This window comes from Triticum aestivum, chromosome 5B, assembly GCF_018294505.1.
Source record: "Triticum aestivum cultivar Chinese Spring chromosome 5B, IWGSC CS RefSeq v2.1, whole genome shotgun sequence".
Taxonomy (NCBI): Eukaryota; Viridiplantae; Streptophyta; class Magnoliopsida; order Poales; family Poaceae; genus Triticum; species Triticum aestivum.
Window position 1 is genome coordinate 285,233,541 of NC_057807.1, and position 26,149 is coordinate 285,259,689.

The following is a 26,149-nucleotide window of genomic DNA, read 5'->3' on the forward strand; positions in this document are numbered from 1 at the left end:
TCCAAGATTATCAGACCAAAACGATTCTGCATCTACTATTGTTACTCCACACATCGCCCGCTACATCTAGTGTTTTAAGTTCATGGGAAAACGGACTAATGAAATAAGAACGATGACATGATGTAGACAAGATCTATTCATGTAGGAATAGACCCCATCTTGTTACCCTTAATAGCAAAGATACATGTGTGTCATGTCTCTTTCTGTCACTAAGATTGAGCACCGCAAGATCGAACCCATCACAAAGCACCTCTTCCCATGGCAAGAAAAATCAATCTAGTTGGCCAAACCAAAAAAAATCAGAGAAGAAATACGAGGCTATAACAATCACGCATATAAGAGTTCAGTAAAGACTCAAATATATTCATGGATAGTATTGATCAAAAACCCACAATTCATCGGATCCTAGAAAACACATCGCAAAAGGTCATTACATCAAATAGATCTGGAAGAACATCGAGGAGAACATTGTATTGAAGATCAAAAAGAGAGAAGAAGCCATCTAGCTACTTACTACGGACCCGTAGGTCTGTGGTATACTACTCACGCATCATCGGAGGGGCAACAAGGATGATGAAGAACCCCTCTGTGATCGTTGCCCCCTATGGGAGAGTGCCGGAAAAGGCCTCTAGATTGGATCTCGTGGCTCTAGAACTTGCGATGATTGGAAAAGTGTTTCATCGACTCCCCTAGGGTTTTGGGATTTTAGAGTAATTATAGAGGTGGAGGTCGGTGGATAAGCTTCCCGTGGGCCCCACTACACACCAGGGCGCACCTGGGCTCCCTGGCACGCCCTGGTCCCTAGTGGGCCCCATGGGCTTCCTACCATGTGCTCCTTTGGCTCCTTGGGTGTCTTCTGTCCAGAAACAAATCTCCAAAAAGTTTTGTTGCATTTGGACTTCATTTGGTATTGATATTCTGCAAAGTAAAAAACAAGCAGAAAACAGCAACTGGCACTGGGTTCTTTGTCAAGGGTTATCCCAAAAAAAGATATAAAGTTGCTAGTAAATGAATATAAAACATCCAAGATTGATAATATAACAATAGGAAACAATCAAAAAATATAGACACGTTGGAGACGTATCAGCCTCCCCAAGCTTAATTCCTGCTCATCCTCGAGTAGGTAAATGATAAAAACTGAATTTTTGATGTGGAATGCTGCCTAACATGTTTATCATACATTCTTTTCTTTTGTAGCATGGACATTTGGACTTTAGATGATTCAAAGCAATAGTCTATAATTGACTTGAGGACATCAACACTCAAGCATATCAACAAGCAACCATGTCTTTCAAAATATCAACGCTAAAGAAAGCTATCCCTAGCCCATTATGCTCAATCATTAAAACACACTCAAATATTAGCTATCCCTAATGCACAAGTACGATAATGGTGTTCCCTAGTTGGTGTTTCTAAGAGAAGATGGAGACTCAATAAAAATAAAAATTGCATAAAAGTAAATAGATAGGCCCTTCGAGAGGGAAGCAGAGATTTGTAGAGGTGCCAGAGCTCAAAGCTTAAATTGAGAGATAAAATTGTTTTGAGAGGCATGTTTTTCCTGTCAAAAAAATGACCGAGAATGCCGACATGCTAGATACATCATAGGCGGTTCCCAAACATAAAATAAAGTTTATTCCTTTTTCCACCATTCTTTCACAATCCATGGCTAGCCGTATCCACGGGTGCCTTCCATCAACACTTCCCAAGGAATTTGCTATTGAGAACATAAAAAAAAATTATTTCGGGACTGGGCATCTGATGACCCACAAGTATAGGGGATCTATCGTAGTCCTTTCGATAAGTAAGAGTGTCGAACCCAACGAGGAGCAGAAGGAAATGATAAGCGGTTTTCAGCAAGGTATTCTCTGCAAGTACTGAAATAAGTGGTAACAGATAGTTTTGTGATAAGATAAATTGTAACGAGCAACAAGTAACAAAAGTAAATAAAGTGCAGCAAGGTGGTCCAATCCTTTTTGTAGCAAAGGACAAGCCTGGACAAACTCTTATAATAGGAAAAGCGCTCCCGAGGACACATGGGAATATCGTCAAGCTAGTTTTCATCACGCTCGTATGATTCGCGTTTGGTACTTTGATAATTTGATATGTGGGTGGACCGGTGCTTGGGTGCTATTCTTACTTGAACAAGCATCCCACTTATGATTAACCTCTATTGCAAGCATCCGCAACTACAACAAAAGTATTAAGGTAAACCTAACCATAGCATGAAACATATGGATCCAAATCAGCCCCTTACAAAGCAACGCATAAACTAGGGTTTAAGCTTCTATCACTCTAGCAACCCATCATCTACTTATTACTTCTCAATGCCTTCCTCTAGGCCCAAATAATGGTGAAGTGTTATGTAGTCAACATTCACATAACACCACTAGAGGTTAGACAACATACATCTTATCAAAATATCGAACGAATACCAAATTCACATGACTACTAATAGCAAGACTTCTCCCTTGTCCTCAGGAACAAACGTAATTACTCACAAAGCATATTCATGTTCATAATCAGAGGGGTAATAATGTGCATAAAGGATCTGAACATATGTTCTTCCACCAAATAAACCAACTAGCATCAACTACAAAGTGTTGGGGAACGTTGCAGAAAATTAAAATTTTTCCTACGGTTTCACCAAGATCCATCTATGAGTTCATCTAAGCAACGAGTGATAGGAGTGCATCTACATACCCTTGTAGATCGCGAGCGGAAGCGTTCAAGAGAACGGGGATGATGGAGTTGTACTCGCCGTGATCCAAATCACCGATGACCAAGTGCTGAACGGACAGCACCTCCGCGTTCAACACACGTACGGAGCGGATGACGTCTCCTCCTTCTTGATCCAGCAAGGGGGAAGGAGAGGTTGAGGAAGAAGACTCCAGCAGCAGCACGACGGCATGGTGGTGGTGGAGAAGCAATACTCCGGCAGGGCTTTGCCAAGCAACCGCGGGAGGAGGAAGAGGTGTAGCAGGGGGAGGGAGGCGCCAAGACTCAGGGGTGCGGCTGCCCTCCCTCCCCCCTCCTTTATATCGGCCCCCAGGGGGGTAGCCGGCCCTAGAGATGGGATCTCTAGGGGGGGTGGCGGCCAAGGGGGGTGGAGTGCCCCCCAAGGCAAGTGGAGGCGCCCCCTCCCCTAGGGTTCCCAATCCTAGGCGTAGAGGGGGCCCAAGGGGTGCGCACCAGCCCACCAGGGGCTGGTCCCCTCCCCACTTCAGCCCACAGGGCCCTCCGGGATGGGTGGCCCGACCCGGTGGGCCCCCGGGACCCTTCCGGTGGTCTCGGTACAATACCGGGTGACCCCGAAACTTTTCCGATGGCCGAAACAGCACTTCCTATATATAAATCTTCACCTCCGGACTATTCCGGAACTCCTCGTGACGTCCAGGATCTCATCCAGGACTCCGAACAACATTCGGTAATCACATACAAGTCTTCCTAATAACCCTAGCGTCACCGAACCTTAAGTGTGTAGACCCTACGGGTTCGGGAATCATGCAGACATGACCGAGACAGCTCTCCGGCCAATAACCAACAGCGGGATCTGGATACCCATGTTGGCTCCTACATGTTCCACGATGATTTCATCGGATGAACCACGATGTCGAGGATTCGATCAACCCCGTATACAATTCCCTTTGTCAATCGGTACGTTACTTGCCCGAGACTCGATCGTCGGTATCCCAATACCTCGTTCAGTCTCGTTACCGGCAAGTCACTTTACTCGTACCGTAATGCATGATCCCATGACCAAACACTTGGTCACTTTGAGCTCATTATGATGATGCATTACCGAGTGGGCCCAGAGATACCTCTCCGTCATACGGAGTGACAAATCCCAGTCTCGATCCGTGTCAACCCAACAGACACTTTCGGAGATACCTGTAGTGCACCTTTATAGTCACCCAGTTACGTTGTGACGTTTGGTACACCCAAAGCACTCCTACGGTATCCGGGAGTTACACGATCTCATGGTCTAAGGAAAAGATACTTGACATTGGAAAAGCTCTAGCAAACGAACTACACGATCTTGTGCTATGCTTAGGATTGGGTCTTGTCCATCACATCATTCTCCTAATGATGTGATCCCGTTATCAACGACATCTGATGTCCATAGTCAGGAAACCATGACTATCTGTTGATCAACGAGCTAGTCAACTAGAGGCTTACTAGGGACATATTATGGTCTATGTATTCACACGTGTATTACGATTTCCGGATAATACAGTTATAGCATGAATAAAGACAATTATCATGAATAAGGAAATATAATAATAATCCTTTTATTATTGCCTCTAGGGCATATTTCCAACAGTCTCCCACTTGCACTAGAGTCAATAATCTAGTTACATTGTGATGAATCGAACACCCATAGAGTTCTGGTGTTGATCATGTTTTGCTCGCGAAAGAGGTTTAGTCAACGGATCTGCGACATTCAGATCCGTATGTACTTTGCAAATATCTATGTCTCCATCTTGAACATTTTCACGGATGGAGTTGAAACGACGCTGGATGTGCCTGGTCTTCTTGTGAAACCTGGGCTCCTTGGCAAGGGCAATAGCTCCAGTGTTGTCACAGAAGAGTTTGATCGGCCCCGACGCATTGGGTATGACTCCTAGGTCGGTGATGAACTCCTTCACCCAAATTGCTTCATGCGCTGCCTCCGAGGCTGCCATGTACTCCGCTTCACATGTAGATCCCGCCACGACGCTCTGCTTGCAGCTGCACCAGCTTACTGCTCCACCATTCAACATATACACGTATCCGGTTTGTGACTTAGAGTCATCCAGATCTGTGTCGAAGCTAGCGTCGACGTAACCCTTTACGACGAGCTCTTCGTCACCTCCATAAACGAGAAACATGTCCTTTGTCCTTTTCAGGTACTTCAGGATATTCTTGACCGCTGTCCAGTGTTCCTTGCCGGGATTACTTTGGTACCTTCCTACCAAACTTACGGCAAGGTTTACATCAGGTCTGGTACACAGCATGGCATACATAATAGATCCTATGGCTGAAGCATAGGGGATGACACTCATCTCTTCTTTATCTTTTGCCGTGGTCGGGCATTGAGCCGAGCTCAATCTCACACCTTGCAATACAGGCAAGAACCCTTTCTTGGACTGATCCATTTTGAACTTCTTCAAAATCTTATCAAGGTATGTGCTTTGTGAAAGACCTATGAGGCGTCTCGATCTATCCCTATAGATCTTGATGCCTAATATGTAAGCAGCTTCTCCAAGGTCCTTCATTGAAAAACACTTATTCAAGTAGGCCTTAATGCTGTCCAAAAGTTCTATATCATTTCCCATCAAGAGTATGTCATCTACATATAATATGAGAAATGCTACAGAGCTCCCACTCACTTTCTTGTAAACGCAGGCTTCTCCATAAGTCTGCATAAACCCAAACGCTTTGATCATCTCATCAAAGCGAATGTTCCAACTCCGAGATGCTTGCACCAGCCCATAAATGGATCGCTGGAGCTTGCATACTTTGTTAGCATCTTAGGATCGACAAAACCTTCCGGCTGCATCATATACAGTTCTTCCTTAAGATGTCCGTTAAGGAATGCCGTTTTGACGTCCATCTGCCATATCTCATAATCATAGTATGCGGCAATTGCTAACATGATTCGGACGGACTTCAGCTTCGCTACGGGAGAGAATGTCTCATCGTAGTCAACCCCTTGAACTTGTCGATAACCCTTAGCGACAAGTCGAGCTTTATAGATGGTAACATTACCATCCGCGTCCGTCTTCTTCTTAAAGATCCATTTGTTTTCTATCGCTCGCCGATCATCGGGCAAGTCTGTCAAAGTCCATACTTTGTTTTCATACATGGATTCTATCTCGGATCGCATGGCTTCAAGCCATTTGTTGGAATCTGGGCCCGCCATCGCTTCTTCATAGTTCGAAGGTTCACCGTTGTCTAACAACATGATTTCCAGGACAGGGTTGCCGTACCACTCTGGTGCGGAACGTGTCCTTGTGGACCTACGAAGTTCAGTAGCAACTTGATCCGAAGTACCTTGATCATCATCATTATTTTCCTCTCCAGTCGGTGTAGGCATCACAGGAACATTTTCCTGAGCTGCACTACTTTCCTGTTCAAGAGGTAGTACTTCATCGAGTTCTACTTTCCTCCCACTTACTTCTTTCGAGAGAAACTCTTTTTCCAGAAAGGATCCGTTCTTGGCAACAAAGATCTTGCCCTCGGATCTTAAGTAGAAGGTATACCCAATGGTTTCCTTAGGGTATCCTATGAAGACGCATTTTTCCGACTTGGGTTCGAGCTTTTCAGGTTGAAGTTTCTTGACATAAGCATCGCATCCCCAAACTTTTAGAAACGACAGCTTAGGTTTCTTCCCAAACCATAATTCATACGGTGTCGTCTCAACGGATTTAGACGGTGCCCTATTTAAAGTGAATGTAGCTGTCTCTAGAGCGTATCCCCAAAATGATAGCGGTAAATCGGTAAGAGACATCATAGACCGCACCATATCCAATAGAGTGCGATTACGACGTTCGGACACACCGTTACGCTGAGGTGTTCCAGGCGGCGTGAGTTGTGAAACGATTCCACATTTCCTTAAGTGTGTACCAAATTCGTGACTTAAATATTCTCCTCCATGATCTGATCGTAGGAACTTTATCTTTCGGTCACGTTGATTCTCTACCTCATTCTGAAATTCCTTGAACTTTTCAAAGGTCTCAGACTTGTGTTTCATTAAGTAGACATACCCATATCTACTCAAGTCATCAGTGAGAGTGAGAACATAACGATATCCTCCGCGAGCCTCAACGCTCATTGGACCGCACACATCGGTATGTATGATTTCCAATAAGTTGGTTGCTCGCTCCATTGTTCCGGAGAACGGAGTCTTGGTCATTTTGCCCATGAGGCATGGTTCGCATGTGTCAAATGATTCATAATCGAGAGACTCTAAAAGTCCATCAGCATGGAGCTTCTTCATGCGCTTGACACCAATGTGACCAAGGCGGCAGTGCCACAAGTATGTGGGACTATCGTTATCAACTTTACATCTTTTGGTATTCACACTATGAATATGTGTAATATTACGCTCGAGATTCATTAAGAATAAACCATTGACCATCGGGGCATGACCATAAAACATATCTCTCATATAAATAGAACAACCATTATTCTCGGATTTAAATGAGTAGCCATCTCGTATCAAACGAGATCCAGATACAATGTTCATGCTCAAACTTGGCACTAAATAACAATTATTAAGGTTTAAAACTAATCCCGTAGGTAAATGTAGAGGTAGCGTGCCGACGGCGATCACATCGACCTTGGAACCATTCCCGACGCGCATCGTCACCTCGTCCTTCGCCAGTCTCCGCTTATTCCGCAGCTCCTGCTGTGAGTTACAAATATGAGCAACGGCACCGGTATCAAATACCCAGGAGTTACTACGAGTACTGGTAAGGTACACATCAATTACATGTATATCAAATATACCTTTAGTGTTGCCGGCCTTCTTGTCCGCTAAGTATTTGGGGCAGTTCCGCTTCCAGTGACCCTTCCCTTTGCAATAAAAGCACTCAGTCTCAGGCTTGGGTCCATTGCTTGACTTCTTCCTGGCAACTGGCTTACCAGGCGCGGCAACATCCTTGCCGTCCTTCTTGAAGTTCTTCTTACCCTTGCCCTTCTTGAACTTGGTGGTTTTATTGACCATCAACACTTGATGTTCTTTCTTGATTTCTACCTCTGCCGACTTCAGCATTGAAAATACTTCAGGAATAGTTTTCACCATCCCCAGCATATTGTAGTTCATCACAAAGCTCTTATAGCTCGGTGGGAGCGACTGAAGGATTCTGTCAATGACCGCCTCGTCCGGGAGGTTAATGTCCAGCTGGGACAGGCGGTTGTGCAACCCAGACATTTTGAGTATGTGCTCACTGACAAAACTGTTTTCCTCCATCTTATAACTGTAGAACTTGTCGGAGACTTCATATCTCTTGACCCGGGCATGAGCTTGGAAAACCATTTTCAGCTCCTCGAACATCTCATATGCTCTGTGTTGCTCAAAACGCTTTTGGAGCCCCGGTTCTAAGCTTTAAAGCATGCCGCACTGAACGAGGGAGTAATCATCAGCACGTGACTGCCAAGCGTTCATAACGTCTTGGTTCTCTGGGATGGGTGCTTCACCTAGCGGTCCATCTAGGACATATGCTTTCTTGGCAGCTATGAGGATGATCCTCAGGTTCCGGACCTAGTCCGTATAGTTGCTGCCATCATCTTTCAGCTTGGGTTTCTCTAGGAACGCGTTGAAGTTCATGTTGACATGAGCGTTGGCCATTTGATCTACAAGTCATATTTGCAAAGGTTTTAGACTAAAGTTCATGATAATTAAGTTCATCTAATCAAATTATTTAATGAACTCCCACTCAGATTAGACATCCCTCTAGTCATCTAAGTGTTACATGATCCGAGTCGACTAGGCCGTGTCCGATCATCACGTGAGACGGACTAGTCATCATCGGTGAACATCTCCATGTTGATCGTATCTTCCATGCGACTCATGTTTGACCTTTCAGTCTCTGTGTTCCGAGGCCATGTCTGTACATGCTAGGCTCGTCAAGTTAACCCTAAGTGTTTTTGCATGTGTAAAACTGTCTTACACCCGTTGTATGTGAACGTAAGAATCTATTACACCCGATCATCATGTGGTGCTTCGAAACGACGAACTTTAGCAACGGTGCACAGTTAGGGGAGAACACTTCTTGAAATTGTTGTAAGGGATCATCTTATTTACTACCGTCCTTCTAAGTAAACAAGATGCATAAACATAATAAACATCACATGCAATTATATAGTAGTGTCATGTATGGCCAATATCATATAGCTCCTTTGATCTCCATCTTCAGGGCTCCATGATCATCTTCGTCACCGGCATGACACCATGATCTCCATCATCATGATCTCCATCATCATGATCTCCATCATCGTGTCTTCATGAAGTTGTCACGCCAATGACTACTTATACTTCTATGGCTAACGCGTTTAGCAATAAAGTAAAGTAATTTACATGGCATTCTTCAATGACACGCAGGTCATACAAAAAATAAAGACAACTCCTATGGCTCTTGCCGGTTGTCATACTCATCGACATGCAAGTCGTGATTCCTATTACAAGAACATGATCTCATACATCACAATATATCATTCATCATTCATCACAACTTTTGGCCATATCACATCACAAGACACTTGCTGCAAAAACAAGTTAGACATCCTCTAATTGTTGTTGCAAGTTTTACGTGGCTTCTATAGGTGATCTAGCAAGAACGTTTTCTTACCTACGTTAAAGCCACAATGTGATTTGTCAACTTCTATTTACCCTTCATAAGGACCCTTTTCGTCGAATCTGCTCCAACTAAAGTGGGAGAGACAGACACCCGCTAGTCACCTTATGCAACTAGTGCATGTCAGTCGGTGGAACCTGTCTCACGTAAGCGTACGTGTAAGGTCGGTCCGGGCCGCTTCATCCCACAATACCACTGAAGCAAAATAAGACTAGTAGCGGCAAGAAAGTTGACACATCTACGCCCACAACAAAATTGTGTTCTACTCGTGCAATAGAGAACTACGCATAGACCTAGCTCTGATACCACTGTTGGGGAACGTTGCAGAAAATTAAAAAATTTCCTACGGTTTCACCAAGATCCATCTATGAGTTCATCTAAGCAACGAGTGATAGGAGTGCATCTACATACCCTTGTAGATCGCGAGCGGAAGCGTTCAAGAGAACGGGGATGATGGAGTCGTACTCGCCGTGATCCAAATCACTGATGACCAAGTGTTGAACGGACAGCACCTCCGCGTTCAACACACGTACAGAGAGGATGACGTCTCCTTTTTGATCTAGCAAGGGGGAAGGAGAGGTTGAGGAAGAAGACTCCAGCAGCAGCACGACGGCGTGGTGGTGGTGGAGAAGCAGTACTCCGGCAGGGCTTCGCCAAGCAACCGCGGGAGGAGGAAGAGGTGTAGCAGGGGAGGGAGGCGCCAAGACTCAGGGGTGCGGCTGCCCTCCCTCCCCCCTCCTTTATATAGGCCCCCAGGGGGGGTAGCCGGCCCTAGAGATGGGATCTCTAGGGGGGCGGCGGCCAAGGGGGGTGGAGTGCCCCCCAAGGTAAGTGGAGGCGCCCCCTCCCCTAGGGTTCCCAACCCTAGGGGCAGAGGGGGTCCCAGGGGGGCGCACCAGCCCACCAGGGGCTGGCCCCCTCCCCACTTCAGCACACGGGGCCCTCCGGGATGGGTGGCCCCACCCGGTGGACCCCCGGGACCCTTCCGGTGGTCCCGGTACAATACCGGGTGACCCCGAAACTTTCCCGATGGCCGAAACGGCACTTCCTATATATAAATCTTCACCTCCGGACTATTCCGGAACTCCTCGTGACGTCCGGGATCTCATCCGGGACTCCAACAACATTCGGTAATCACATACAAGTCTTCCTAATAACCCTAGCGTCACCGAACCTTAAGTGTGTAGACCCTACGGGTTCGGGAATCATGCAGACATGACCGAGACAGCTCTCCGGCCAATAACCAACAGCAGGATCTGGATACCCATGTTGGCTCCTACATGTTCCACGATGATTTCATTGGATGAACCACGATGTCGAGGATTCGATCAACCCCGTATACAATTCCCTTTGTCAATCGGTACGTTACTTCCCCGAGACTCGATTGTCGGTATCCCAATACCTCGTTCAGTCTCGTTACCGGCAAGTCACTTTACTCATACCGTAATGCATGATCCTGTGACCAAACACTTGGTCACTTTGAGCTCATTATGATGATGCATTACCGAGTGGGCCCAGAGATACCTCTCCGTCATACGAAGTGACAAATCCAAGTCTCGATCCGTGTCAACCCAACAGACAATTTCGGAGATACCTGTAGTGCACCTTTATAGTCACCCAGTTACGTTGTGACGTTTGGTACACCCAAAGCACTCCTACGGTATCCGAGAGTTACACGATCTCATGGTCTAAGGAAAAGATACTTGACATTGGAAAAGCTCTAGCAAACGAACTACACGATCTTGTGCTATGCTTAGGATTGGGTCTTGTCCATCACATCATTCTCCTAATAATGTGATCTCGTTATCAATGACATCTTATGTCCATAGTCAGGAAACCATGACTATCTGTTGATCAACGAGCTAGTCAACTAGAGGCTTACTAGGGACATGTTATGGTCTATGTATTCACACGTGTATTACGATTTCCGGATAATACAGTTATAGCATGAATAAAGACAATTATCATGAACAAGAAAATATAATAATAATCTTTTATTATTGCCTCTAGGGCATATTTCCAACACAAAGAGTAATCAACACTACTAGCAACCTACTAGCACCAATCCCGGACTTGGAGACAAGAATTGGATACAAGAGATGAACTAGGGTTTGGAGATGAGATGGTGCTGGTGAAGATGTTCATGGAGATTGCCCTCTCCCAATGAGAGGAGCGTTGGTGATGACAATGGTGATGATTTCCCCCTCCCGGAGGGAAGTGTCCCTGGCAGAACAGCTCTGCCGGAGCCCTAGATTGGTTCCGCCAAGGTTCCGCCTCGTGGCGGCGGAGTCTTGTCCCGAAAGGATGCCTTCTATTTTTTTATCATCGAAAGACTTCATATAGGAGAAGATGGACGTCGGAGAGCCACCAGGGGGCCCACTAGGTAGGGGGCGCGCCCAGGGGGGCGCGCCCCCCACCCTCGTGAGCAGGGTGTGGGCCCCTGGCCTTCATCTTTGGCGACGATTTTTCTTTATTCATTTTAAGGTATTCCGCGGAGTTTCAGGACTTTTGGAGTTGCGCAGAATAGTCCTTCAATATTTGCTCCTTTTCCAGCCCAGAATTCCAGCTGTCGGCATTCTCCATCTTCATGTAAACCTTGTAAAATAAGAGAGAATAGCCATAAGTATTGTGACATAACGTGAAATAACAGCCCATAATGCAATAAATATTGACATAAAAGCATGATGCAAAATGGACGTATCAACTCCCCCAAGCTTAGACCTCGCTTGTCCTCAAGCGAAAAGCCGATAACAATAAATATGTCCTCATGTTTAGAGGTAAAGGCGTCGATAAAAATAAAATACGGACATGAAGGCATCACGATTATTTCTATAACAGCAACATAAATAGATTTTGTCATATGATTACTCATGTTCAAGTGATGATCTTCTCACAAAGCTAAAGTATGAATCAGAAACCTTATTGAGCACCAACAAATTATACCCTTAGTCATTGAAGCAATTGCAATTTATCATAACATCGGAAAGGGTCTATGTCAGAGCTTAAAAGCAAGTCCACATACTCAACTATCACTTAGTCCTTCATAATTGCTAACACTCACGCAATACTTGTGGTTACGGAGTTTTAATCGGACACAGAGAAAGATAGGGGCTTATAGTTTTGCCCCACAACCTTTTACCTCAAGGGTAATGTCAACAATAATAATTCATGCTCCCCCACATCCAATTATATATATATATATATATATATATATATATATATATATATATATCATGTTCTTTCCAACATGCTGAGCTTGCCAAAGGATAAAATGAAAAGGGAAAGGTGAAGATCACTGTGACTCTTGCATAAGGTAGAGGATAATAATAAAAGATAGGCCCTTCGCAGAGGGAAGCAGAGGTTGTCATGCACGTTTAGGGTTGATGCACAAAATCTTAATGCAAAAGAACGTCACTTTATATTGCCCCTTGTCGGTGTCAAAACCAGCGGATCTCGGGTAGGGGGTCCCGAACTGTGCGTCTAGGCGGATGGTAACAGGAGACAAGGGACACGATGTTTTTTACCCAGGTTCGGGCCCTCTCGATGGAGGTAAAACCCTACTCCTGCTTGATTGATATTGATGATATGGGTAGTACAAGAGTGGATCTACCACGAGATCAAGGAGGCTAAACCCTAGAAGCTAGCCTATGGTATGATTGTTGAGATGTAATGTTGTGTATGTTGTCCTACGGACTAAAGCCCTCCGGTTTATATAGATACCGGAGAGGCTAGGGTTACACAGAGTCGGTTACAATAGTAGGAGATCTACATATCCGTATCGCCAAGCTTGCCTTCCACGCCAAGTAAAGTACCTTCCGGACACGATCCAGAGTCTTCAATCTTCTATCTTCGTAGTAGGGGAGTCCGGCGGATATTGATAGTCCAGCTGTCCGAACACCCCCTAGTCCAGGACTCCCTCAGTAGCCCCTGAACCAGTCTTCAATGATGATAAGTCTTCAATGACGATAAGTCCGGCGTGCATAATGTTCGGCATTGCAAGGCGGGTTCCCCTCCTTGAATAATTCGGAGAAGATAATGAACACTAGGATAGTGTCCGGCTCTGCAAAATAAATTCCACATTCCAACGTAGAGAGAATAAAACATACACTTAGCTCAATCTGCTGACGTATTATGCGGTGCGACATCACATCGCCACCAGGCCTTTGTTTGAATCCTTGGCACGTCTTGTCAAAGCAGAGATCGTGTTCCCTTTTATTCCGGGATTCTCATCAATACGTGCGTGGGTAACCCAACCGCGCCATCAATGGTGGTGCTTGGGAGATAAGCGAGTTTTACCAGGCCGGTGGGGGACACACAGTTTTGTCCGCCTACATATAAGGGATAAGGATTCACCTTCTCACCTACGCCTTCTTCCTCCTTTGCTTATCCATCCCCACGAATTCAAGCTCCAACGCCCGAACTCGCGCATTTCACCTCGACCTTCTCCGAATATGTCTGGAGCGGGAGGTAAATGGTTAGCCTCCACTGTCAAGGAGGAGGACATCACCAAGCTGCGCAGCGCCGGATATCTTTCTGGCGATATCGCGCATCGGCTGCCTGACGAAGGGCAGCTCTTCCCTACCCCCGGGCCTCATGAGAGGGTCGTCTTCCTTCCCCACTTCCTCCGCGGACTGGGCTTTCCGCTCCATCCATTTGTCCGGGGGCTCATGTATTATTACGGCCTGGATTTCCATGATCTGGCGCCGAACTTTATCCTCAACATCTCGGCGTTTATCGTCGTGTGCGAGGCCTTTCTCTGCATCCGGCCCCACTTCGGCCTGTGGCTCAAGACCTTTAACGTCAAGCCGAAGGTTGTGAAGGGTACGCAAGCGGAATGCGGAGGCGCTATGTTGGGCAAATTGCCCAACGTCCCTTGGCTAGAAGGGACCTTCGTGGACTCCGTCAAGGGGTGGCAATCGGGGTGGTTCTACATCACCGAGCCGCGCAAATCCACATGGGTGGCGGCCCCCGAGTTTAGATCTGGCATCCCCACGCAGCTCACCTCCTGGAAACAGAAGGGCTTGCAGTGGGGGAATCCGGTGGAGGTGACGGGACTCCGAGCATGTATCAAGAAGATGGTGAGCGAAAGGCTCAAGCTCGTCGACGTGGTCCAAGTCATGCTCATCCGGCGGATCCTCCCATGCCAAGAACGGGCATTTAATTTATGGGAGTTCAATCCGGAACAGCACCAGGCGCTAAACGGGCTCTTCGATACAACATACGAAAGCGCCTGGAGGGTGCTGTTCAAGGGCGCCGAAGCCCCTATGTCCGCGACCAAAGACCGCGGATTCAGCTCGCAGAATCCAACTGACGAGGTAAGTGATTCGACCCCATTACGGGACACTTGTGATAATTAGATTGACTCTAGTGAGGTTGTTAATTTGCCTCTTCCTTTGACAGGAATGGATGGAGAAGGCCAAGCTGCTTATCAGCCCGGCTCCCATGCCAGAAGACCCAGCGAACGCCCGCTTAACAGGGCTGCTGGTTCCGGCACCGCACGTGGTGCCGGAGAAGAAGGCCAAGAAGGTGGCCGCGGGGACTCGAAAGAGTTCCCGCAATCAGGCGTCTGACGACGACGAGGACTCCTCTCCGGAAGACGAGGAGGAGGAGGAGGAGTACTCCCTCCCGGAGGAGGGAGAGAAGAAAAGGAAGGCCTCCCCAGTCGAGGCGGCCGAAGGGTCCAAGAGGGGGAGAACTATCCCCCCGGACAGTTTCGCCAACATCAACGTTGGCGAGGATGAGTGGCCTCCAAGGGCCAGGTGTCCGGCAAGATCGTAAGTATCCGGATCCTTGATGTGTAATTTCTTTTATGTCGCAAAGTATCCTTCTAACGCCGCATTCTGTCCGTAGTCCGGCCAATGATGATCTCCCCGGCTCATCGAGCGGGTCATTGGCCTCGTCGGATGTGAATTCCATCCCGACTGCCTCCTCCCCCCGCGCCAACGAGGACCCCGAAGTGGGATCCCAAAGAGGGACCCATCAGGAGGAGGCTCCGGAGGCGCCGTCAGGCAGCCCCCCGGACTTCGTGCCGGACTCCACATCGGAACCCGCAGTGGTTCCAGAGTCCGGCAAGCGCCCCCTTCGAAAGAAGGGCAGGACCGTGATGCCGGCGGCCTCCGTCCAACCGGAGGCGCCGGATAACCTGCTGGAAGCGCTTAAAGGCGCTTCCATCGAGGAAGAGCACCGCACCATCATGAGTGCGGTGATTGAGAAGGTTCAGCTCGCGAAAAGCGGGCTGACCGAAGCCTGCAGTAGCCTTTTAACAGGCTTTGAGGTAAGAAGTTAAAATTATGTAATATAATACCGCATAGACAGTAGCCCCTGATGCTTGGTTCGGTGTTCGGAAAGAAAAGCCGGACTAAGGATCTATAACAAGATATACGCAGGGTTGCTAAAAAATATGTCAATATGGGTTTGCAGGCTGCGCTGTTGACCTCTGCCGCATTAACGGCAGAGGTCGAGGCGCTGAAGAAGGACCTTGAGCGTTCGGAGCAGGAGGTCGGCCATGCCAAGGGGCGGCTCAAGGAAAAAGAAGGTGAATAACACCCCTTTAAATAAGTACCTTACAGAAAAGGGTTTTGGTTGCAAATAAAATTAACAAGGATAATATGTGCATTGCAGGGGCCACTAATGAGGTGGCAACCCTGAAGGATGCTGTGTCCGCGGCCGAACGCAATGCGGCCGCGGAACGGGCTGAGCGAGAAAAGCAAGAGGCGCGGGTGGCGGAAGTTCGGCAAGAGCTCCAGGTTCTCATGGAGAAACATGAGAGTTTTGAGCGTGACTCCAAGACTCGAGAGTCCGAGCTTGCCTCGGCTCTCAAAAGTGCCAAGTCCGCCAAGGCCGCGGCCCATAAGGCCCTTCAGGAGGTTGAGGACATAAAAAAGATAGCGGCGGGTAAGGCGTTTTTCATGCAAAGCAGGCATGTTAATGTAAACTACCGGACACTTACCCGAATTCGGCGCTCTCCAGGGGCATTTGCAGATCTGCCGCGTAGTGCGGCTGATGCCGCCGCATTCTATCGTGGCGAGGAGGGGAGCTCGACGGAGAAGGTCTTCTGGTCTTAGTATACCGAGGCCGGCCATCCGGTGCCCCCAAGCGACCAGCTAAAGCAGCTGATCGAACTCCACAAAGTAGCTGAAGAGGCCATGAAGGGCCTCATAGTCCGGCTGTGGCCTGGACAGGCCATGCCTGGTAGCTACTTTGGCCTCGTGCGGCGGCTGGTGGATGCATGCCCTAGGCTGGATGTAGTCAAGCGCTCCGCCTGTATCGAAGGTGCTCGTCGGGCCCTTGCCCGCATAAAGGTGCAATGGGGCAAATTGGATGCGGAGAAGCTTCTCACGGACCCACCGCCACCGGGCAAGGAGTATCGCACGCCGGAGAAGTATTATAATACTGTCCTGAATGGAGCCTGCAATATTGCAGATGAGTGCTCCCGAAATGTAATCTTTGAGTGAACTCGCTGTGTATTTATCCTGTGCGCTGAAAACTTCGTTCATATGCGCCATGAGCAACGCTTGTTTAATTTAAAATATTACCTTCTGTTTGGCCGTTTATAAAATCTGAGAGATGGCAAGTCGTTGGCTTCAGCCCCCAAGCCACAAGTGCTGGGGTGTTCGGTGATAAACTTGAGCACTCTTGTTCCCATATTTGGGTCCATCTAGGGAGGCGCTCAACACGATGAACAAGGCGACCAGACTTATAGTGCTTGAACACTCTCACTTAGCCATAGAATTCTATAATTTTAAATTTCGGCGAAGCCCCTGGTATTCGGAAGACCGAATCCGGGGCGCTATCCACGCCTTCATCGGACGTAATCCGGAACTTCGCTCGAAGCGGCGTGAGTCTTTAAGGACCCGAAAAAACCTCTCGAACAGCGACCAGTCTCTCGCCTTATCATGCCGGTCAGTTTTAGCTTTCTCCACTGAGGCGTTAACCCGGCTTAACCGGGGCGCAATCGCAGTGGTTCTCCCAGTGCTACCTTAGCCGACGGAACGGAAACGTAAGGAGCCAAACATGGGAGCCGGGCAAACCCAACTATTGACCCAAGACATGATTCGGAGCCGATTCATATAATGCTATAAGTTCGGGGTGCCGCACTTGTTAAAGTGTTCGGACTTTATCACACCATAAAGCGGGGAACATAAGCCCCTGGTGTATTATGCCGTACCAAAAATATACGGGTGCCAGAATGTCATATAATGAACATATATATAAAATGTAATGCAATTTCGTAAAATGCCCTCTAGCAGGATTGTAGATCGTTTGTCTTTGCCGACCTTTTCGCTTCGACCTCGGGACCCTAGAGTCCGGAGTGTGTCCGAATACCTTTTTGGTTAAGAAATAACCGTGGTATGCATGGAGACCAGGCGTAGGGGTCATTAGTGCTTTATCAGACAAGTGCCCAGCTAGTTATGTTATATTACATGGTTAGTAAGAAACATCTTCCAGGGAGAATAGTTCCGTTAAGGGTTCCTTTCCCTGGGAGGCATGCCCTAAAGTGCATGTCTGTACTGCAAAGAAAGCAGTAAAACATCTGGGGGCAAATGGATGAATAGGTAAAAAGTCATCTTTTAAGTCACCGACCGAATATTCCCTTAAGAACGCTAGCTTTCGGCTTCACCCAGTCTGAGGTACACATCCGGCTGACCCGGCAGTAACAATCGCAGAGGTGCTCCCTTTACCTCCTAGCCGAAAAATCGGGAACGTAGGGGTAAGCATAGGAGCCAGGCAACCCAGCTTGGCCAAAACTTAAGTCATATCGATGCATATAATGGCGAATAAAAGGTACATGTGGAAGCTTGACACATGTGCTGGGTATAAAACCCGTATAATTGAGCTTCTGTAAAAGAAGCCCCCAGGAATAATGAGTACGGATAGCACATCGTGCGTATGCAAAGAGTCTGCAAGTAGAGCGGACTGATACAAATAATGCGGTAAGCGAGGGATTTGGACTAAATAAACATGTCCCCCTCCAGGGATGAGCTGCGGATTTGGTGTATATAATCAAATTTAATGCTCGTAATTGAGACCACCTGAGTGTTCGACGCGGCCTTCTGTAGTCCCTGACTATTGCATCATGAGTTCGGCAGGTTCACCGCCGGACAGGGCTTCTGGTTAACAGAGTCCTGTGTACAAAAAATAAGAAAAATAATAATAAAAAAGAGGCACATTTGCGAGCCCCTGGTGTGGTCGAGCCGCACTCTGGGTCTGTTGTGATGGTGCCCCCTCCCCTCTGCCCATGGTATCTCCAAAGCGTAATGATGTACGCGGAGTGTTATTCTTGCGATCATACGCGGGCGAGGGTTGGGGCCGCATTGCTATGCGTGCTCTGATCGCGCCAGGTGGTCTTGGTTGATATTGCTCCGGGCGCGCTTTGCTGTATCCGGCCGTTTAACGGCCGGACTCGAGAATTGCCTTAAAAGGCTGCTCTGTACTTCCGTCGCGAGAGCCGCTGTGTGTTCCTCCGTTTGGAGGGAGCGTTCCGTATTTCCATTGACCGTGATGACTCCACGAGGGCCTGGCATCTTGAGCTTTAGGTATGCGTAGTGCGGCACCGCGTTGAATTTGGCAAACGCGGTTCGTCCGAGCAGAGCATGATAGCCGCTGCGAAACGAGACTATGTCGAAGATTAACTCTTCGCTTCGGAAATTATCCGGGGATCCGAAGACCACTTCCAGTGTGACTGAGCCTGTACAGTTAGCTTCCACTCCTGGGATGACACCTTTAAAGGTTGTTTTTGTAGGTTTGATCCTGGATGGGTCTATGCCCATTTTGCGCACCGTGTCCTGGTAAAGCAGGTTCAGGCTGCTGCCGCCGTCCATCAGGACTCTTGTGAGGTGAAATCCATCGACGATTGGGTCTAAGACCAATGCGGCGAATCCGCCATGGCGTATGCTGGTCGGATGGTCTCTTCGATCGAAAGTGATCGGACAGGAGGACCATGGATTGAACTTTGGGGCAACTGGCTCCATCGCATAGACATCCCGTAGTGCGCGCTTCCTCTCCCTCTTGGGTATATGGGTCGCGTAAATCATATTCACCGTCCGCACTTGTGGGGGGAAACCCTTCTGTCCTTTATTGTTTGGCGGCCGGGTCTCTTCCTCGTCGTCGCTATTTAGCCCCTTGTCATTGTGTTCGGCAATTAACTTGCCGGCCTGCTTGAGCACCCAACAATCTCTATTGGTGTGATTAGCTGGCTTTTCGGGGGTGCCATGTATCTGGCATGAGCGGTCGAGTATTCGGTCCAAATTGGACGGACCTGGAGTGGTTCTTTTAAGTGGCTTCTTCCGTTGACCGGGTTTGGAGCCTCGGAATCCGGCATTGACTGTCGTATCCTCCTTGTCGTCGCCGTTAATGCGGCGCTTGTTTTTGATTCGTCGTGACCTGCCGTTGTTATCCTTAGTATCCGGACTGCCAGAATTTTTACGGAGATTGTTGTTGCGGGCTAGCCAGCTGTCCTCTCCCGCACAAAAGCGGGTCATTAATGATGTGAGGGATGCCATGGATTTTGGCTTCTCCTGCCCCAGGTGCCGGGCTAGCCATTCGTCCCGGATGTTATGTTTGAAGGCTGCGAGGGCCTCTGCGTCCGGACAATCGACGATTTGATTTTTCTTTGTCAAGAACCGTGTCCAGAATTGCCTGGCCGATTCGTCTGGCTGCTGAATGATGTGGCTGAGGTCATTGGCGTCTGGTGGTCGCACATATGTGCCTTGGAAGTTATCAAGGAACGCGGCCTCCAGGTCTTTCCAACACCCAATTGACTCTGCGGGCAGGCTGTTAAGCCAATGCCGAGCTGGTCCTTTAAGCTTGAGTGGGAGGTACTTGATGGCATGTAGGTCATTACCGCGGGCCATATGAATATGGATAAGATAGTCTTCGATCCAAACTGCGGGGTCTGTTGTGCCATCGTAGGATTCGATGTTTACGGGTTTAAACCCTTCGGGGATCTGATGATCCATTACTTCATCAGTGAAGCATAGAGGGTGTGCGGCGCCCCTATATTGAGCGATGTCGCGACGCAGCTCAAGGGAGCGCTGTCTGCTGTGTTCGGCCCGGCCAAGATTATTGTATCCGGCACGGCGGTATTCGTCGTGGGTTGTAGGGCGCCCACGTGATCCATAGATGGATCTGGATTGTCTTGCTTTGTCCTCCAATATGTCTCGCAAGTCCGGCGCATTCCCTTTTGGTTTCGTACTCTTGGATCGATGCCGGGGTACGGTCTTGGCTGGGGGCCTGAATGCCTCTCTGTCGCGACCACGGGGTGGTCGGTCAGCCATGTCGTGCGCTGGTGATGAAGGTATGTATGCTTCCTCCTCTAATCGGGGGAGCAGCTTGCGTTTTGGGTAACTTTTGGAGGGACGTTCGAGTTTATACTCTTCACCCGCGAGGACCTCGGTCCATCGATCGGCCAGCAGATCCTGATCAGCTTGAAGCTGCTGCTGCTTTTTCTTTAGGCTATTTGCTGTGGCTATAAGCCTGCGCTTGAAGTGCTCTTGTTCGATGGGGTCCTCAGGTACGACGAATTCGTCATTGTTGAGGCTTGCTTCGTCTTCGGAGGGAGGCATATGATCATGATCCTCAACCTCTTCATCTGCCGCTCCCTCATGAGGGCTTGCTTCTGCATCCTCCTGCGCTGAGTCTTGCGGGAGGGGATTGTCTTCGGCACTCTCTGGAGTGTTATTATCTCCTGTGCCGGAATCTCCGTTTTTGGTGTGGCGAGATTTAGAGCGGCGCCGCTGACGCCGGCGCTTGGGCTGTTTCTTTAAGGAATCTGCCTCCGCTGTTCCTTCGTCGTCCCCCTCTTTTGGGGTATCCACCATGTATACGTCATATGACGAGCTGGCCTTCCAGTGCCCTGTGGGCGCTAGTTCCTGTTCGTCTCCGGCATCGTCTTCCATAGCGTCGATGTCTTCGGAGTCGTAGTCTAGCATGTCGGTTAAATCCTCGACAGTGGCTACAAAGTGGGTGGTGGGTGGGCTCTGAATTTCTTCGTCGTCCGAACTCCAACCGTCCTGGCCATAATCCGGCCAGGATCCTCCTGATAGTGAGAGATGCTTCAGGGAATTCAGGATATCGCCAAAAGGCGAGTGCTGGAAGATGTCCGCGGCGGTGAATTCCATAACCGGCACCCAATCCGGATTACTTGGTAGGGGCGCGGGAGGCTCGGAGTCCGGCGAGGAGTCCGGCACCTTGGAATCACGAGTTTCGCAGGGGACAAGATTGGTGTTCGGCTCCATCGCCGTGGATGTTGAAGCCCCCGGGGCGGCGTCTATCCACCGGCCCTCGATCTGGGCGATCGGCTCCGGGCTGATGGCCGGAGCGGATTCGTGTGCGGCCATCAAAGCACTGTTTGGCGGCAGAGCTAGATCATGCCCATCGTCACAGTGCGGCGCGCTTAGCTGTGGCTCGAGTCCATCGAGGATCAAATCTCCTCGGACATCGGTCGTGAAGTTTAAGCTTCCAAATCTGACCTGACGGCCAGGGGCGTAGCTTTCGATCTGCTCCAGATGGCCAAGTGAATTGGCCCGCAGTGCAAAGCCGCCGAATACGAAGATCTGTCCGGGGAGAAAAATCTCACCCTGGTCAGCGTTGATAGTTGAAGATGCCATCGAACCTATCGGTGACGACACAGAGGAACTCTCAATGAAAGCACCAATGTCGGTGTCAAAACCGGCGGATCTCGGGTAGGGGGTCCCGAACTGTGCGTCTAGGCGGATGGTAACAGGAGACAAGGGACACGATGTTTTTTACCCAGGTTCGGGCCCTCTCGATGGAGGTAAAACCCTACTCCTGCTTGATTGATATTGATGATATGGGTAGTACAAGAGTGGATCTACCACGAGATCAAGGAGGCTAAACCCTAGAAGCTAGCCTATGGTATGATTGTTGAGATGTAATATTGTGTATGTTGTCCTACGGACTAAAGCCCTCTAGTTTATATAGATACCGGAGAGGCTAGGGTTACACAGAGTCGGTTACAATAGTAGGAGATCTACATATCCGTATCGCCAAGCTTGCCTTCCACGCCAAGTAAAGTACCTTCCGGACACGAGCCGGAGTCTTCAATCTTCTATCTTCGTAGTAGGGGAGTCCGGCGGATATTGATAGTCCGGCTGTCCGAACACCCCCTAGTCCAGGACTCCCTCACCCCTTGTATGTGAACCTTTATTATGCAGTCCGTCGCTTTTATTGCGTCCACAACAAGTTCGTACAAAGTTTATTTTCTCTGCACTAATAAGGCATGCATATTTAGAGAGCAATTTTTATTGCTTGCATCGATGACAACTTACTTGAGGGATCTTACTCAATCCATAGGTAGATATGGTGGACTCTCATGGCAAAACTGGTTTAAGGGTATTTGGAAGCACAAGTAGTATTTCTACTTAGTGCTGAGAATTTGGCTAGCATGAGGGGGAAAGGCAAGCTCAACACGGTAGAGGATCCATGACAACATACTTTATCTCAGACATAAGAAAACATAACTCATTATGTTGTCTTCCTTGTCCAACCTCAACTCTTTAGCATGTCATATTTTAATGAGTGCTCCCAATCATAAAAGATGTCAATGATAATATATCTATATGTGAAACCTCTCTTTCCTTATTACTTCCTATTAATTGCAATGATGACCAAAGCTATATTTGCCAACTCCCAACAACTTTAAATCATCATACTCTTTCTATGTGAAGTCATTACTTTCAATAAGCTCAATATGAACTCTTTGATTCTTTTTATTCTATTTCTTCTAATCACCCAAGATCGTGGCAAAATACTCAAGCCCTTGACTCAACACTAATCTTTATTATATAGCTCACGGACTCGATTACAAAAAAGGATCATAAAGCAAAACTCAAAACTAGATCATGCCATGACTTTATTCTACTAAATCAAGATACTACTAATAGGATCGAACTAAGAAAAACGGTAAAGATAGGAGTTGTGATGGTGATACGATACCAGGGCACCTCCCCCAAGCTTGGCAGTTGCCAAGGGGAGTGCCCATACCCATGTGATTATATCCTCGAAGGTGATGGAGGTGGTGATGATGACGGTGGATAATCTCACATTGAGCGTAAAAGCTCCTCCAATTTGCGGATAATGCCCTTGAGCCCAGCAATATGATCCTTCAAAAAAATATTCTCCTGTGTGAGATACTTGTTCTGTATGTGGGCTAACTCAATCATCTTGAAGGCTTCAAGCTCTGTTGGAGTGAAAAGGTTAGGTAAAGGTTGAGGGATGTCTTCTTCTTTCACCACCGGAGCTTGAACCTCCATGGCCTTCTTGATCCTTGCATCCTTGTTGATTTCTTCTGGTTCCTCTCTTTTCAACTCTATCTTCAATAGCCAAGCATCCTTGTCTTCGTTGTTGGAGGAGGGAGAAGTCATGGTGCTCTAGACCTGTCAGAAAAACAGCTCGAAACAAGAACAGGGGAGATTTGCGTGATACGAGAGTCAAAACCTTCGGGAGTATATATAATGAATTTTTACCGACCAAAATACGTATCGTGCAAGGAAACAGAGTCCGGAGGGCACACGAGGTGCTCACGAGGTAAGGGGGCGCGCCCAGGGGGGTAGGGCGCGCGCTCCACCCTCGTGGAGGCCTCGTGTCCTCCCCGGACTGCTACTTATTTTTCTATTTTTCTAAATATTCCAAAATGGAGAAATATTGCCTTAGAAATTGTTTTGGAGTCGGTTTACTTACCGTACCACATACCTATTCCTTTTCGGAGTCTGGAACGGTCTGGAAAGTGTCCCTTATGTATTCCTCCGGGGTTACGGTGTCAATAATATTAGTTTCAACATTTATCGGATTACCTGAGATATAGTGTTTGATCCTTTGACCGTTTACCACCTTCGGATTTGTGCCTGCGAAGTTGTTGGTTTTTATGGCACCGGAACGATAGACCTCCTCGATAACGTAAGGACCTTCCCATTTGGAGAGAAGTTTTCCTGCAAAAAAATCTTAAACAAGAGTTGTATAGCAATACATAATCACCTACATTAAACTCACGCTTTTGTATCCTTTTGTCATGCCATCTTTTAACCTTTTCTTTAAACAACTTGGCATTTTCATAAGCTTGGGTTCTCCATTCATCAAGTGAGCTAATATCAAATAACCTCTTCTCGCCGACAAGTTTGAAATCATAGTTGAGCTCTTTAATAGCCCAATATGCCTTATGTTCTAGTTCAGAGGTAAGTGACATGCTTTTCCATAAACCATTTTATACGGAGACATACCCATAGGATTCTTATATGCAATTCTATAGGCCCATAATGCATCATCAAGTTTCTTGGACCAATTCTTTCTAGACCTATTGACAGTCTTTGGCAAAATTAATTTGAGCTCTCTATTGCTCAATTCTACCTGACCACTAGACTGCGGGTGATATGGAGATGCAATTCTATGATTAACGTCATATTTAGCAAGCATCTTACGGAAAGCACCATGAATAAAGTGTGAACCACCATCAGTCATTAAGTATCTAGGGACTCCAAACCTCGGAAAAATAACTTCCTTAAGCATTTTAATAGAAGTGTTATGATCAGCACTACTAGTTGGAATAGCTTCTACCCACTTAGTAACATAATCAATAGCAACTAAAATATGTGTATATCCATTAGAGGCAGGAAAAGATCCCATATAATCAAAGCCCCAAACATCAAATGGTTCAATAACAAGTGAATAATTCATAGGCATTTCTTGACATCTACTAATATTACCAATTCTTTGACATTCGTTGCAAGACAAAATAAACTTACGAGCATCTTTGAAGAGAGTAGGCCAATAAAAACCGGATTGCAATACCTTATGTGCAGTTCTATCTCTAGCGTGGTGTCCTCCATAAGCCTCGGAGTGACACTTGCGTAGGATCTGTTCCTGTTCATGCTCAGGTACACAATGTCTAATAACACCATCTACTCCTTCTTTATAAAGATGTGGGTCATCCCAAAAGTAATGTCGCAAGTCATAGAAAAACTTTATCTTTTGTTGGTATGTGAAGCTAGGTGGTATAAATTTAGCAACAATATAATTAGCATAATCAGCATACCACGGAGTGCTACAAGAAGTGCTTATGACATTTAATTGTTCATCAGGAAAGCTATCATCAATAGGTAGTGGGTCATCAAGAACATTCTCTAACCTAGACAAGTTGTCTGCAACGGGGTTCTCAGCTCCTTTTCTATCAACAATATGTAAATCAAATTCTTGCAGCAGGAGAACCCATCTAATGAGTCTAGGTTTTGCATCTTTCTTTTCCATAAGATATTTAATAGCAGCATGATCTGTGTGAATAGTCACTTTAGAATCAACAATATAGGGTCTGAATTTATCACAAGCAAATACAACTGCTAAAAGTTCCTTTTCGGTAGTAGCATAATTTCTTTGAGCATTGTCTAGAGTCTTACTAGCATAATGGATAACATTTAATTTCTTATCAACTCTTTGCCCTAGAACAACACCTACAGCATAATCACTAGCATCACACATAATTTCAAAGGGTAAATTCCAATCAGGTGGCTGAACAACAGGTGCAGAGACTAATGCTTTCTTAAGTATTTCAAATGCTTCTACACAATCATCATCAAAGACAAATGGTACATCTTTTTGTAATAAATTAGTCAGAGGCCGAGAGATTTTTGAGAAGTCCTTAATGAACCTCCTATAAAATCCGGCGTGACCAAGGAAACTTCTTATACCTTTGATGTCCTTGGGACATGGCATCTTTTCAATAGCATCAACCTTGGCTTTATCAACTTCAATACCTCTTTCAGAAACTTTGTGCCCCAAGACAATACCTTCATTAACCATAA